Source organism: Macaca thibetana, chromosome 18, assembly GCF_024542745.1.
Source record: "Macaca thibetana thibetana isolate TM-01 chromosome 18, ASM2454274v1, whole genome shotgun sequence".
Taxonomy (NCBI): domain Eukaryota; kingdom Metazoa; phylum Chordata; class Mammalia; order Primates; family Cercopithecidae; genus Macaca; species Macaca thibetana.
The window spans coordinates 21,928,432-21,944,702 of record NC_065595.1 but is presented as its reverse complement, the minus strand read 5'-3'; the positions used below and the strand labels follow the sequence as shown (position 1 = coordinate 21,944,702).

At 40.4% G+C, this 16,271-nt stretch overlaps 1 protein-coding gene and 1 long non-coding RNA gene across 20 annotated transcripts in view; both read left to right on the top strand.

The window, feature by feature from the left end:
* Positions 1 to 16,271, top strand: part of NEDD4L (NEDD4 like E3 ubiquitin protein ligase) — a 369,323-nt gene that overhangs the window by 225,185 nt on the left and 127,867 nt on the right. The gene's annotated exons all lie outside the window — the stretch shown is intronic.
* The window catches only part of LOC126941446 (uncharacterized), a 30,289-nt gene continuing 15,144 nt past the window's right edge, over positions 1,127 to 16,271 (top strand). Inside the window, exon 1 of the long non-coding RNA XR_007721304.1 lies at positions 1,127 to 15,982. This is a non-coding gene — a long non-coding RNA (uncharacterized LOC126941446). The remainder of the gene's footprint in view (positions 15,983 to 16,271) is intronic.

Genomic DNA, 16,271 nt, shown 5'->3' with positions numbered 1-16,271 from the left:
AGCAACTTTGTACGCATTTCAGATGGACAGGGGTGTTAAGTTTAGGCAGCAGCTGCCACCGCCTTACTTATCTTGAAGGAAAACATTCACTTGGGCGTCTACAGTCTGGCTGCCACCAAGCTTTTTTGGCATTTCAAATATCCACTGCTTTGGTCTGAAGGACATTACATTATTAAGTTTACATGAAAAATTAGCTAGAATCTGTTGCAATTTGGTGTTGGAATGATATGGAAAGTCTTCCTGGGTTTGGAAATACCGCTCGGGATTGATTTGACAATGTGCTCATATTTCATAAGCTATACTTTAGACCTTATTACAAGATTAAGTTGTTGAGTACTTTTATCTGTGACTCCCAAACATATTGCCACGACTAAATCTAAAATGTAACATGACTCCAAAAAATGTTAACCAACTAAATTATTAGAAAAAATACAGAGGAAACCCTTGTGATGATACGTTTTCCACCTGGTCTGTCGCTGTCTGTAGACAAGAATTCATTCGTATAGTCATCACTTATAATCAGTTAAAAATTTTCAGAATTGTTGGAATTGACCAGTTCAGTCTGTGACAGTCATTAGCAGTCATTTAGTGAGTAACTTAGTTATTTTCTTATAAATTAGCTTTTGGGTTATTTGGTTTGGTTCCAAGCCTCTTAAACTGCATTATTCTGAGGAAGTCGGACCAACATTTACCAGCATTTGTGCCCCCTTTGTATGCCACTTTGTGCATAATAACTGTGAAACTCTGCATTTTACAAGCCTGAGGACCCAGTTTTCTAATCTCATTGGTGTGACGAAGTACTCAAGGTCTACTCTGTATATAACATTACACCCGTTACTTGGAAAGTTTCAGGGACTATCTGAGTGTCTTGCTGACACAGTTTGTAATGTAAACAGAGGGAGGAGGGCCCACCCGGACAAAAGCAGTAATTCTAACACCTACTGCATATGCTGTTGAAGAAGAGAGCGTTCTTTCACCTCAAGCTGTCTGGACTTTCCTCTGTGTCCTCTCAGTGGACATATACTTCACAGAAGTAGTGTAGTAATCTCTTGTGGTTAAAAATTCCTTTTATTGAACAACAAAGGAATATCTGAATTCATTTGGGGGAACTTTAGTTTGAGTGTCTAATATACGGACATTTTTTGACATTAATATTAGTTGATGTCCCTTTTTTACCCTAAAAATAACTCGAGTATCCAGTGTATTAACCACCCCTTTATTTTAAAACATAACAACACAGGAGGCTAAGGTTGGAGGATTGCTTGAGCCCGGTAGTTTGAGATTACTATGTTTCTGCCACTGCTCTACAGCCTGGGCAACAGAATGAGACCTTGTCTCAAAAAAAAAAAAATAAAACATAATATTATAATGGATAAGAAAAACAAGTAGCATTCTTTTCATTGACTTGGTTTCTGATCGGATTCTATCAGCTTTCTTCTCTCATGTATAGTAATGCTGTCTCTTAATGTGGTTTTATATGAGAATAAACCAATCTATAGCTTTAAATGTCACCTGTTTTCAGGGATGTTTTGAAAAGTTGGATAGGCAGTGCACAAGGTTGACACTGATATGTTTGTAAACAGAAACTGTACGTGGCTTGCAGCGTAGCTCATGTTTCTGTAGCGCTTCACAATTTGAGGAATGTTTTGTTTATTTCACTTAATGTTTATGGCTGTCCCCTTGTGGAGGCATTATCTCACTTGACCCTCCCATGTGAAATAGTGTTATTTCACTGTTTCAGATGACAGGATGTGATACCGTTGTTAGGTGTAATAACATTATGTGTATATCATAGTGTATACTATGATACCACTTTGTGCACCTAAAATGGGAATGTGTATTTATGTGTGCGTGTATATTTGTACAATTAAAAAGTATGTGTTAAGTCAAAAAGCAGTTTAATGCTTCCTGTGATGGGAGTTTTGTTGAAAAGTTTAGAGATGATAACTTCATTTGGTGCCTTGCAGCACTGTCCTGAAGGCGAAAGAAGGCTTCTTTGGGGACCCAAAGAGCCATCCTCTGCAGTTTACTAGTTTTTTGTCCTGGAGTACTTAGACTCCTCTCTAAGCCTATTCCTCATCAGTAAGTTTGAGGATAAAAATGTCCAGCTCGTAGGTTCATAGTTAGGTTTAAATGAAAGTGTCCATGGAAGTGCCTGATTCATGAACCAGATATCTGTAATATACAAGTCTTTCCCCTAGGAGATTAATTAGGTTAATTGCGAACGGTCATTTTTTGATCAGCATGGCATTTAACACAAGGTCAACATCCATTTATGGCATACCTGGAAATGTTTAATAACTAGCTTTGATGCGCTTTCTGCTGTCATCTCATCTTTCCTAAGTATTTGTCCCTAACACCAAATGCAGTCTTGGAAAATAATTGCTTCCTGAACTATGCATTATAGAAAAGGACTCTTAAGTATATTTACTGTGTTGATTTTGAAGCCTTATAACGTTTTAGCTTGCATTTCTAGCATATTTTTTACCATGTCATTTTGCTGTAATATTTCCAGTGGTTGAGTCTACTCTTACTTTGGTATAGACTGAGACTTTCAAGAAACAATATAGTGTTATCTCTACAAAATTTCCACATTATGTGACTTTAAAATGAGGGAGATATTTGGGAGTATGTCTTATTTTAGATGCTGTCTTTTAGAGAGTTTTCGTAAATGGTGCAGCTGCTTCTCTTGGCTAAACCTGGTGGCAAAATTCCTAGTCATTGAAATAAATCTCTAATTTTATAATACATATTGATAAGAAACTTGCTATCTTTTCATCAAAGTTCACAGTACCAGAATAAATTTACTGTATGTAAAAACTACCTTAAAATATAGTAAATGTTGGATAGTTGATGGTTTCTGGATAGTTGGTGAATATTTCTGTATAGTTGAGGCAAATCTAAATGGTAATGCTACTTGTGCAACTTGCAATGATCTAGCATGTTTTTCAATAAAAATAATTAACTGCATATTACTGTGGGCGATACAGGGTAGCTATCCTAAATACGTTTACCTTTTTAATTCTTAATTATATTAAGCCATTTGCAAGAATGGGAAAAGGCAGGAAATTCGTAGGTGGTGTTGAAATTGCTGATTCTACACGTTGGTACCAGAATGTCTACATTTCCTCTGTAAATGTCAAAGGAAACTTTGGAAACCCACCTCAGAGTTGACTGGTGATTATTCGGACAGGTTATCATCCTGTCTGCAATCTTCTAGTTCTCTTAGTTCATACCAAGCAGCATGATATTCCATGTCCTGCACGAGGGAGAGCACCAAAACAGCCTTCACCTGCTGCATATGCCCCACTCTGGATCCAAAATTAAGAATGCCAAAGGATGGAATGTGTAAAATATTAGCAAAAGCAGGTATTACAGAATGTCTGTACATTTCCGGGCAGGTGGAGATTATTGAAAGTTTTTTTTTTTTTTTTTTGAAATGGAGTCTTGCTCTGTCACCTAGGCTGGAGTGCTGTGGCGCAATCTCGGCTCACTGTAAGCTCTGGTTCCCGGGTTCACACCATTCTCCTGCCTCAGCCTCCCAAGAAGCTGGGACTACAGGCGCCCGCCACCACGCCCGGCTAATTTTTTGTATTTTTTAGTAGAGACGGGGTTTCACCATGTTAGCCAGGATGGTCTCAATCTCCTGACCTCATGATCCACCCACCTCGGCCTCCCAAAGTGCTGGGATTACAGCTGTGAGCCACCGTGCCCGGCCTTGAAAGATTTTTAGAAATAATCTTCGCTCACCACATTCCAGTGCCAGACCCTGGACTTTTGTCTCTATTTGTGATAAAATGGTTTTAAGAAATGCTGGCTGGGCGCAGATGCTCATGTCAAATCCTAGCACTTCGGGAGGCTGAAGCAGTTAGATCCCTTGAGCCCAGGAGTTCGAGACCAGCCTGAGCAACACGGCAAAGCCCGATCTCTACAAAAAATACAAAAGCCAGCCAGGCTTGGCGGCCTCTGTCTGTAATCCCAGCTACTTGAGAGGCTGAGGCGGAAGGATCTCTTGAACCCGGGAGGCAGAGGTTGCAGTGAACTGAGATCGTGCCACTGCACTCCAGCCTGGGCGACAGAGTGAAACTCTGTCTCAAAAAAAAAAAAGAAGAAAAAGAAATAATCTTCTCTCAGTGTGCATGATGAATGCGTAAAGTTCTCACTGGAGTTCTCCTTTGGAATCTCTTGATTATTCCCCTGTGGCTTCCTTGGGCCAATTAGGATACAGAGGAGGATAAACGAGTAACGCAGTGAGATAGGTGGCCTGATGTGAGTGGGCCTGAAAGTTAGCCCCTGATGTCCTGGCTGGTTTCATGCCATGTCCCGAACGGGCACTTTCCTGGTCTCTAGGCATCACCATGTTTTGACAGGAAGTTTAGTTTTTTTCAGGATGGAGGATGGAATGGATTGTATTTCAAGAAACCTATTTTTTATGCCCTGACAATTTTAGAACCACTCACTTTTTTACTCACTTTTGAGTAAAGTGATAAATCTCTGTGAAGGGACAGGTCATGAAATCAAATAAAAGGATGGATCATAAATAGAGCTGGAAGGGGGCCCTCCTCTCTCTGATTTGACTTGTTGCTACACTTTAGTATTCAGAAACTTTGTATTGGTTCTCTTAAGTGCCTGCACAACCTCCCTATTTCTGGAAACCATTCGGTGTTTGTTTTAATGTTAAGCGTTATGCCACGTATCCAGTAAGCAGAGCAAATTCCTCCAGGTAGCAAGAGACTGGAATTTCCCCAGGCAGATCAGCTTTTCACAGGTTCCTAGAGTTTACACAGCCTTCTTTTGTGACTTAATTTTTATAGATGACAGTGAGTCAAGTGACTTTTACTTCCCTATATAATAACTTTGAGGAGCCTACTTTCAACCCACATCATCATTCATTATCTTGCTTACTTCTTTCTAGCAGGTTAAATGGGCTGGAGTTGTTACTAAGCATGTTAAATACTTTGAAATTCTAATCATTTCTGATAGCTTTAGTTTCTCTTTCTTCTATCGGTCAATCGAGAGCTGGTAGACTTTTAAAATACATTTAATGACTCGTACATGTCATAACTCATCCATTTTCTTGACATTTTCCAGCGTGATAATCCTACTTCTTGGGCCCTTTTTTTTCTCTCTCATGTTCTTTTCAAATGCATGGCTAGGTAGTTACCTTGTGAAGGGAAACAACTGTTTTGGTCCAGATTTTTTAAATTGAGTTGAATAGAAAAGTTGGGGTGGAATCAGAAATCCTGAAATATAATAATGTGTATTAAGCTCCCACCAAACAATCTAGCACTTCTTTAAATCCAGGAGGTTTTCTTCCTAGGAGTTACATTGCAGAACTAACATGACTCTTGAACTTTGTAAGGAATTAGTCACAGTTGAACACTGAAAACGACCAGCATACCTCTGGTCTTCCCCTGTATGGTCTTCCTCATGAGTTAAAATGCATTAAGCATAGTATCTGTTCCATAGGACCTTACTGATTGTGCTTTTCCACTCGAATAAAAGAGATATAAAGTGGTAATAAAACTTTAAATATTTTAATTTAGTTTGAATATTTAAGTTGATTTAACCTCTTACTACAGTAATTATCTTTTTTGCTAACTTCTTATTACAGTAATTATCTGCTTTTATAAAATCCAAAAACGATGTTATACACATTAGCATGCATTATTAGGTGCCCAAATGCCAAGGCTAAGGACACAGCAATGCTAAGGACACAGTGTGCCTCATGCCTGCCTGCACCCTCGGTTGAAATTATATCAGCAAGAGAAGCTCCTGCGTTCTGCACTATGGCGTTTTTCTCCAGCTAATGTATGCGGGGGTCATTTTTAAATTTTAGATCCACAGATTTACAGAGCTGTGAGTTGCCTTGGAAATTATGCAGACCAGTTCCTTTAATTTTAAAGATGAGGAAAGTGAGAGCTTTACTTTTTAAAAGTTGATACATAATAGTTGTACCTATTTATGGGGGTACATGTGATATTTTGTTAACATGCATACAATGTGTAATGATCAAATCATTACATACTGAAATATTTGAAATATCTGTCACTCCAGACATTTGTGGCTTCTGTGTGTTGAGAACATTCCAAATCTTCTCTTCTAGCTATTTTGAAACATGTAGTAACTTCTTGTTAACTATCGTGCTGAGAACAGGGACTTCTGTGCTGTTGAACACTAGAACTTACTCCTCCATCTGACTGTATTTTCGTACCCGTTTACCAACCCTGAGAGCTTTACTTTTGCAGTCATAGAGAATATTCTTTTTCTCTCTTGAGTATGCAATAATTAGTTTTGAATAGTCACTGCACGGGAAGCCCTGTCCTTCTTGGTGTTGGAAATGTAAATACTTAGGGAGCTTGGTTTATAGAGCTTTCAGTTTCGCGAACAGATGGGACAGCTGAGGTGAGGCCTACCTAGCAGAAGAAGCCTTACTCCCGATAGCAGGCACTAAGCAAGGCATTGGGTGACAATCGCTTATGCACAGGCTGGGAGGGACAGGAACAGTGTCATGGAGGGGCAGTACTGGAACTGGATGCTGAAAAGTGACCAGATTTGTCTCCGTGGGCCAGTGGGAGGAGCCTCATTGAAACACTGAAGGTAGATGTGCCTCCCGGGGATGTGGTGGTCATATTGGCTCCGGATTGCGTTGTTCGTGATTAGCAGGTTTCAGCAAATTATTTTTCATGTGAAACATTGCTGAAGATTTCTTGGGTGTGGCTATCATCACAAACAATTCCTCTGTTTTTCCATCAAATGTGGAGTTGAATGAATTCCTTCCTTGCTGGCCTGCCTTCCACATAGCTGTTCTCTGAACACCTGCCAGGCCATGCTGAGGACAAGGAAATACCAAGGCACAGTTTCTGCCATTCAGTGGTGGTAGCGGAGACCCAGGAATGCAATGGATTGTTGTCACTTTCATTGTAACATCATAGTGTAGGATCATAACTGGAACAGAGAGGATTAAGCTTTCTTTTGGGGAATTGAGGGAGGGAGATGGGTTCTTGCTCTGTTGCCCAGGCTGGAGTATGGTGGCATTAAGATGGCTCACTGCGCCTCCATCAAGTGATCCTCCCACCTCAGACTCCCGCGTAGCTGGACCACAGGTACATGTCCCCATACTCAGCTATTGTTTAAATTTTTGTAGAGATGGGGATCTCACTATGTTGCCCAGGCTGATGTCAAACCCCTGGCCTCAAGCGGTCCTCCTGCCTTGGCCTCCCAAAGTGCTGGGATTATAGGCATGAGCCACTGTATCCAACTGAGTAGGCTTTATTTATAGAGTATATAAAGAAACTTTATATATACGGTGGAGAATTTATCCTGAAGAAAAACTAAAGAAATGAATATTTTAAATACGTCCCTGCATTTCTGTTGGATATGACATTTATGTAAGAAAAATGCTAATCTGTATGATATGAGACATGTTAACTATAGTACGTATATTTAAATATTTTATGTATTTAGATTTAGCAACAAAAAAGAAATATAAATCATATTTCCGCCATTTGAATACATTGTATTCAATTATATGTGCATATAACCATTTGAAAAAATTATAACGTTGATTGGATCTACAACCTAAACCAAGTGCCAAATTAAATTCAGGATAAATAATTTCATATAAAATGTTTCGCATCATAGAATAAGAAGCAGTGAAAATTGAGTATCAGATCTGTGAAGGATGATACGTTTCTAACCTTAGAAGCAGAAAAGGAAATCACAGAAGTTGGACAGATTCAGTCATATAAAAGTATGAAATTCCTGAACCATGAAAAAAACTAAAATGAGGGAAACACCAGATGTTTTTCTTAGTGATTCATGTAAGTTCTCATATGTATATCTTTTCAGTGTCTAATTATGTGCATATTTTGGCCAGTGGGTTTGTATCTCTCTAGTAAAGTTCTAGTAAATACTGGAGAAGTACTGAGGTTCCCCCCTTCCGACCGTCTCCTCCGTTGCGAAGTAGGTCTTGTAGGTGAGTCACACAAAGCGATTAACAAGAAAGATAGAAATGTCCAGCTGCCAAGTTCTTCATTATACTGTTGTGTTATGCCAGTAGAGAATATATCAAATTGGAGAACTTGTGGTTGAAAATGATATACGCAGATTGTTGGTGGCAGTATTCATAGATGTGACTTTGGAATGATTTTTAAACACTTAAGTATTGTTAAATGATAAGACCAATTATAAGTACTAAGATTCTTGTGTTTTGAAATGTTGGAGTTAATCCAGACGAAGTTACAAATCTAAGCAGACACCTTATTAAGAGATCACTATTCTCTGCTTTTAAAGTGGACTTGCTTTCTATAAAGTTATGAAGAACAGATAGATAGGAATGTTTTAAGATTACTGGCTACTGTTAAAATAATCTGGTGACTGCAGTTATATCTGGGTCTAAGCCATTAGACTTTTTGGAAAATGGATGTTTTTCATCTTGCCTTCCGTATATTTGTCACCCAGAATTTTAAAATTTGGAAATTTCATTCATTCAGTCAAGATGTAGAATTGATCAATTGGCAATTTTGTTATTTTTCGCTTGTGAAAAACTCTAGGGTTACAGGAATATGCTCCTGAAGTTAACATGATTACTTTTAAAATGTCTCAATTCTAATGGTTAGGTATTAGTCCTCTGAGTTCAGATTGCCCCTTAACTTAGATCCTCATTTACAATTTACAGAAAATGATTCATATTTCATATTTTAAAATCATGTACTCTAAAACCCTATTATACTTGAAGTGAAGACCTGTTATGTTACCTTAAAGGGTAATAGTAGAATCTGTCATGAAAATATAACAGTTCCCGAGGAACTTTGTTTCTGTCTCCATGGACCACACTGGCTACTGTACTGGATGGAGGGCAAGGCGGGAGCTGAGAGGCCGTTGCAGAAGTGCATGTCGCCTTAGTATATGGCAGATCCTGGTTCCTGGCCTATGCTGTTTCCCTCCACACCCTTTCATTTCTCCGAATACCAGGAAAGATCATGAATTGTTTCGGGAGTTAGTCTTCCCTTTAGTACTTAGCCTGTCATTTTCATGTTGCAGTGCCTAGAAAATGGGAGGCTTTTCTCCTCCTTAAAGAAGTGTTATTTCAAGATGCTTTCTGCTGCCTGTGTCATGCCGGGGCGTGGGTGGATATATTTTTGCACTTTTGCACCAGCGAGTCTGCTTCTGATTTGCAGATTGCATTTATTATAAGGCGTATTGTCCATTGATGAATAATGTGTGGGCATTAAAGCAAAGCTGATACATAGCTTTTAAAATAGGTCATTTATCCTGCAAGCTTCACCCCCAGAGAGAGGCAGGCCCTTCAGAAGCATTGTCCAGGAGCAAGATTTGTGCATGTTTCCCTCAGTTTTGGAGTTTCAGAGTCATCATTTTTTGCCCCTATTGTAAGGGCCAAGGGAAAGTTTGCTCTCTGCCTTCTGATGGTCCCCTGAAAAATCTGTCAAAAGCCCGATTAATAGGAGAAATGACATACAGATGTATTAATGTGCATGCAGAGTGATTACCTCATCCCCCCCAGTGGGGTTCAGAAGCTTCTATACCATCCTGAGGTTATAGGAAGAATGGGGCTGAGAGCCTGACCAAAAACAGGATACAGTGGCCAATCAGGTTATGGTGGCAAGAAAGATTCTTAGAGGGAGAGAAGAGGAGGCCTGGCTAGCAGAGGTGGTCCTGTTACGTGGGTGAAACCTCCTAGGCAGCAGCCCTCCCAGAGAAGAGAAGGCAGATGTTTCTTTCAGACCTTTAAAGGTGTCAGACTCTCAGTGAATCTTCCCTAGATCTGGACAAGGGAGCCTCCATCAGCGCAGTTTCCTCCCCAGGCACAAATCTCCCCCCACAGACCTGCCCTCTGAGTTGCCATTCATAGTGTATCAAAGAGGCATATTCTGGGGTGAAATATGTTTATTCCCTTCACCTCCTAGTTTATCATGTGTTTCCTTAATGGGCTGAGGGCTTGACGGATGAGCGGATAGACAGACACAATCTTAGTTCATGGAAAAGGCAAGAATAGAGATGGGGGCGGAGAATTTTTAAGTTGCTTCTGATGAAATAGACACTCTTTGTCTCAGCTACTGAAAGTTTTCTTTAGAACGTGGATTTAAATAAAGAAATAGGCATCATGCTTTGTAATGAAGTCCTGTGGTCATCGTAAGTGGTCACAGCCAGTTTATCCTCAGGCTTCTTTAAGCGGACCAGTTAAGGTTTGTGCAGAGGTTCTGTGTTTGAGGGAGGAGAGGAAGTCCTCGGGGCGGAGGGGAGCCTTCCATGGGAGACAGTGCTCCTGGAAGCATTCTTTCAACCTGATAGCCATGCAAGGGTGATGGCACGGTATGGCCTTCAGTGACTCAGAGCCTCCTGCCTTCCCACGCCTCAGCCCTGGAAGTCTGGTGATCTTCCTTGGCAGAAACCTCACTGGGGATCGTTTTTTCCTTTTGAACAAGTTTCTTACTTTGCCTAATGTGTTCCAATCTTCTGTCAGTGGCCAGGTGACATCTGTTGGAATGCTGGTGTGTGTTGCCAAGCAAAACAGATGCAAGAAGACTTGCCCAAAGTGGGGGAAGAGAGGGAGGAAAAGTGGGAGGTAGAGTGTGTTGGCTAGGGGAGATGGGATTGAGCAGTATTTATAGAACAGATATCAAAGATTGGATAAATCATGGCTTAAAACTCTCAGAAAAGCGTTCTGGGGTCTTGCAAATCTTTGCAAGCCTACTGAATGGCTCATTTTTGATTTGCCACCCTGCATTCAGAATGGTGTTTAAATGGCTCACTGCAGCAAAAAGGATTAGGTATTACCCTTGTGCTCAACACAAGTCTGTGGTCTGCAGATTTTTTACTTTATCATAGTTTATTGATATTTCTGTCAGTGAACAGGTTTAACTCTTAATGGAATAGAATCTACCAAGGATAATGCAGACTGGATAAAAAGAATTTCACTGAGTTTGATTATTTAGCACATTAAGGGGGACCTCTGGCCAGAAGTAGATGTATTGCTTGGGGGAGGAGGGCATGGTACCCAGGTGGTACTTCCAGGATTCTGATTTTCAGTCAGTGTTGAGAATAACTAATTTAAGAAGTTAATGCTACTGACAGCCTAAATCTGGGTTTCCTTGATAACCCTCAGTGTAAATACTGATTTAATACATTTTTGTCTCACCCATTTTTCCTTCATCACCCCAAATCTGTATTGTGTTCACATGGTTCCTCTTTCTGGACGTGGGAGATGTCCTTTTATGGCTCAGAGGTCCACAAAATAAATTTCCATTCAAGCAAGATTGTACAATACCTATGCATTAAGAGCATTCCAGTTGAATATTTGCAAAGTATGTATAAAAGAGCTTATCTCCTAAAATAACTGAAATGAAAGGATTAATTTTCTCTCAGTTTCTTACTGCAAGAAGTGAGTGAAAGTGGAATTCCAATTCTAGCCGTGGCGAGACCGGTCTATCCTGTTATATCTCGTGTGCCAGTACCACTTTTCTCCGGGTAACTAAAGTGTCTCCCTGCTGTAAATACTAACTGAATGCATGTTTGTGGCTTTTGGTAACTCCACTTCTTGAAAGTGTTGGCCAGTTGTCAAATTTTCATGAATTTCAGAGAAGTGGTTAATAGGTGGTTTCTTTATCACAGTATTTAAAGCAAAGTAGTAAAGAGGAAAAGGACTGAAAAGGTAACCTGGGTCAACTCATTTTTTAGGGTGCACAGGAGTATGGTAGCAGAGCCTGGACATCAGGTGGCCTGAAGCCCAAACCACCAGCTCCCCCAGCACAGGAGAGCGCAAACTGTAGCTCAGTCTTGGCCATCTGGGGTCTTCTGCAAATGAACTGCCCATGGTCTGGCCAGCAGTTCACACTGTTGTATTTCTGTCTTTCAGTAGAGCATTCTGAACATACCTGAATAATTTTTTGACACACTGTCACCTTCCTAGCCCTGGGTTATTTTATGACCTAGTCATTCTTTATTATAAATAAACATTTATCAACAGTGCTGTCTGGGCCTAATAGGGTGTATAGCCCGCTTTGTTTCTGCATTAAAGTCCTTAGACCACCATAATCTTTGAGATGTTTGCTGCTTGTTGTTTCTTTCTCATTTCTGTTGCTTATCAGTCACCATTTCTTGTGGCTCCAAGGATAGAGACCAGTTCCCTCTTCTAATTTGCTGCTTCTCATCTGCTTAAAGTTTAGGTGTTTAGTCAAGCTCACTAGCATTGTTTATAAAGCAAGAATAAATCGGTTGAGAGTGAGGACTTAGGGTGGTTACCTTTTTAATAATATATATGATCTATCTTTGGTCTTTCTCCCTCATATCTCTGCTGATTTTACTCTCGTCCTCCTGGAACATCTCTGGAATCAGATAGATTTTTCTAAGACTCGGATGTAAGAATTCAGTGGGATAATATATACCAGCTGTTTAGCCTAGTGCTTGGCACATATTAATGCTTAATAAATATTAGCTCTTATTATTATTGCTTTTTCTCTGAAAGAGAAAATGTTAATTCTTCACAGATGTTTAGAAATTGGATATGTAGTGACCCTATCTACCGAATTAATATCAGCAAACACATTTTTAGTTCATCTTGATTTTTATCTTTATTGGATTATGCCTTTATCCCTTTAGGGTTAATGAGTTTCCTACTGTACTGTTATGGAAGAACCCTGAAAAAAAATTAATAAAATGTATCCTTAAAAAAGATTTTATGATTCACTTGACTACCAGGTGTCAGCAACTTTTATTCTTACTAAGTTAGAAGGACTTTGAAGGCTTTCGTGGTTTATTCTCTTCTTTTTTAAAAGCCAAACCAAGATCACTTTTTGGTAACGGCTACCTTTCCTCTGAATGTATTTCTCAAAAAGTTCTTTAGGGTTTTTATTAAACCCAAACAGTTGTTATAATTTAAAAGTTACCCTTTTAGAGTGAGATTAGCTAGAAAAGAAATGAAGGATTATTTTAAGTAACTCAGCAAGTAACCTTTTCCAGGAATCTTAGATTATAAATTACGAAAACCAAATTATAAACCAAGATGTGTGGTTGATTGTGGTTTAATAATTTTATCAACAGTTTTGCTGTTGTATGTACCAGTCGTATATTTTACTACTGAGTAGGAGAAAAGTCTAAAAATTGAGTGAGTAGCTTTTCCCTCGCTGATTATCATGTTTGTTTGATCATTATATTAAAGTGCACCTTTTATTTTTCGTTTTGTATGTTTTCCCAACTTAATAATGAATGTGCTTCTCTCTAATCTCTGAATTTCAGGAGTCTATTAATAAAGTATGTGTAAAGAATTAGTTGCTAATTTTGGATGTGCCTGAAATGAGATTGTCAGCAAATTACAACTTCAAACCTAGGACTGCAATGTTATGGATTGGACTTCATCCTTGGTTATTGGAGATATATTCAAAATTTATGAAAAATCGAAAAACCTTGTTACTTCTGAATTTTTCCACATGTTAGACTTTCTTATACTTTTAAGATAGTAAAAGTGTTATTATATAAGATCATGGAAAGTTTGTCTTTCCAGACCTATTTTATGTTAGGATTTTATAATATTAAATTCGTAAGATAATAGTAAAGACTAGAAAACAAATCCTTACTGATAATGAATTTCCTCACTAAGTAGTAAATACAAATGAATATTTATTTGTAAACCTGGGTGAGTAGGTAATAGCTCTTCAGTGATATTGATGGAAGGAAATTAATAATATTTAATCCAAAGGCTGCGCATAGTGGCTCACACCCGTAATCCCATCACTTTGAGAGGCCAAGGCAGGTAGATGGCTTAAGCTCTGGAACTGAAGACCAGTCTGGGCAACATGGTAAAACCTTGTCTCTACAAAAAATGCACATATTGGCCAGCATGTGCCTGTAGTCCCAGCTACTCAGGAGGCTGAGGTAAGAGAATCACCTGAGCTTGGGGAAATCTGAGGCTGCAGTGAGCCGTGATTACACCACTGTACTCCAGCCTGGGTGACAGAGCGAGACCCTGTCTCAAAGAAAAAAAAAATTAATTCTGACCTTCCTCCAAAAAAGAATAAATTAAGTCCAGAAAGTTTGGTGATTCACTTGCTGTTGCTGCCTTTATAAACATAAAAGTCAGTAAGGCTAAGGGACACTTCAGAGTTCCTTCTGCAGTCCAGGTACTGTGCCAAGTTCTACAGATGCTAAGTAGTGCATAAGACAGATGTGGCCCCTGCCCTTGTGGAGACTGCAGACCATGGCTCTTTTTTATGAATGGTAGAGACACTCATAAGTCAAATACCTACTATTTTCATGAATGTGCCAAAGGAGGCAAACAGGAAGCTGAGACAGGAAATCATGGGGAGGCCTACTAAGGAAACCTCCCCCTCAGGAGTGGCCTGTAAGCTGAGGCCTGGGAAGAACCCCTGTGGACAGGGCCAGTGGAACCACCGTGCAAGCAGCCGCTCGCCCAAAGGTCCTGTGCTGGGAAGAGAGTCAGAGATACTGGAGGATCAGAAAGGGATCATCCAAGCAAGTGGAGGAGACAGTGGTCCAGGATGAGCTTAGGGGAAAGCAGGGGCCCCTGAATTGTTCACGTTGTAGAATACCGTCACACATCTGATATATACATAGCATGGAGGTACCCTCAGTAGATGCAAAACTCAAATGAGCTCAGCTGCTCTGAAGCCTGGGAAAAGAGTCAGCAATTTTTAAAATTATGACGTATCCACGTTTTCACAGGAAAAAACAAAGACTAGTATCTAACATCTCCTTTAATATTTACAGAGGATCCCTCTCTCTCGTTGTTCCTCTTACAAATGATAGGAGGCCACTTTTGTTTTCCAAATTCTGTGCCAGGTATCTTGCCTTTCCTGAGATATAGACACAGTAGAGTCAGGAGTGTGTGTGAGGGCATGCAGACTTCTTTTTATGTCTTTAGAATCCTTCTTCACTTTTGAATCATGTGGTCCAGGAGTTTAAGGCCTTTTCGTTTGGTCTTTGCTGTTCATTTGTTGAACATAAAAACTGTGTTCATTATGCAGACACACTGTGTCGTTGACAATTTGGTGGTGTAGATTAAGGCATCGTGACCATGTAACAAGATGGGCAAATGCACTTACCCATTCAGTGAGCTCTAACCTACAAGGTGTTTTGCTTCAGATCAAAATGGTAGACTGCGGAACCTTCGGTGTGGATTTTAGGTCCATCTTGAAAACCATCGGTAGAGATTGTATCTGTGTATTCTTCTTTAATTAAAAATGGGAAGATGATGCAACAGAGCAAAGATGGCCATGGGTCCTTTTTATCTCTCTCCCATCCACACAGAGAGTTTATCTCCCCTCCCCTGGAGTCCAGGCTGGCCTTCTGGTTGCCTTGAAGTGATGCTGGGCCCTTTCTACGCATAGCCTTTCAAAGGACTGCAGCTTCCACTTCCTGCCTTTTAGAATAGCTTGCTTTGGGGGTCCAGCTGCCACCTAAAGGCCCTGAAGTGAGCCACTTAGAGAGAAGTTCCAACTTTCTAGCCATCTCCAAGTGTCAGGCGGGTGAGTGAAGTCGTCTTGGATGTTCCAGCCCATCACCATCCAACTGTAGTCACATAAGAGGCCACTGATCTGCCCAGTCTCCACATTCCTGAGAGATAGTAAGTGGCTGTCGTGTTGAGCTCTGAACTTGTCAACTGGTTTGTTAGTGACATATAACCAGAAGAGACAGTGTCCTTAACATTTAGTCCTAGGAGGTTTGAACTTTGCCTCCTCCTGTAGGTGAGCTCCCTGGAGTGTGGGATGGAGGAGTGCTTGGCCCAGTTGTTTTCCCGGAAGCTGGAGGAGGGCAGGCCACGCACAGGATGTGTAGACCAAACAGTTCAGGGATGCACTTGGCTTAGACAGCTGATAAACAGCTGCACTGCCCCAAGGGAGTTGCAAGAGTAGGTGTTTTGTTGTCAGGAGTAGAATCATTCATCTTGAAGGACAGAAGATTTGTAGTTTAAGGAAATTCACTATATTCTTTTTTTTGAGACGGAGTCTCGCTCTGTCGCCCAGGCTGGAGTGCAGTGGCGCGATCTCGGCTCACTGCAAGCTCCGCCTCCCGGGTTCACGCCATTCTCCTGCCTCAGCCTCCCGAGTAGCTGGGACTACAGGCGCCCACAACCGCGCCCGGCTAATTTTTTGTATTTTTAGTAGAGACGGGGTTTCACCGTGGTCTCGATCTCCTGACCTTGTGATCCGCCCGCCTCGGCCTCCCAAAGTGCTGGGATTACAGGCGTGAGCCACCGCGCCCGGCCTCAAATTCACTATATTCTTAAAAGTTAT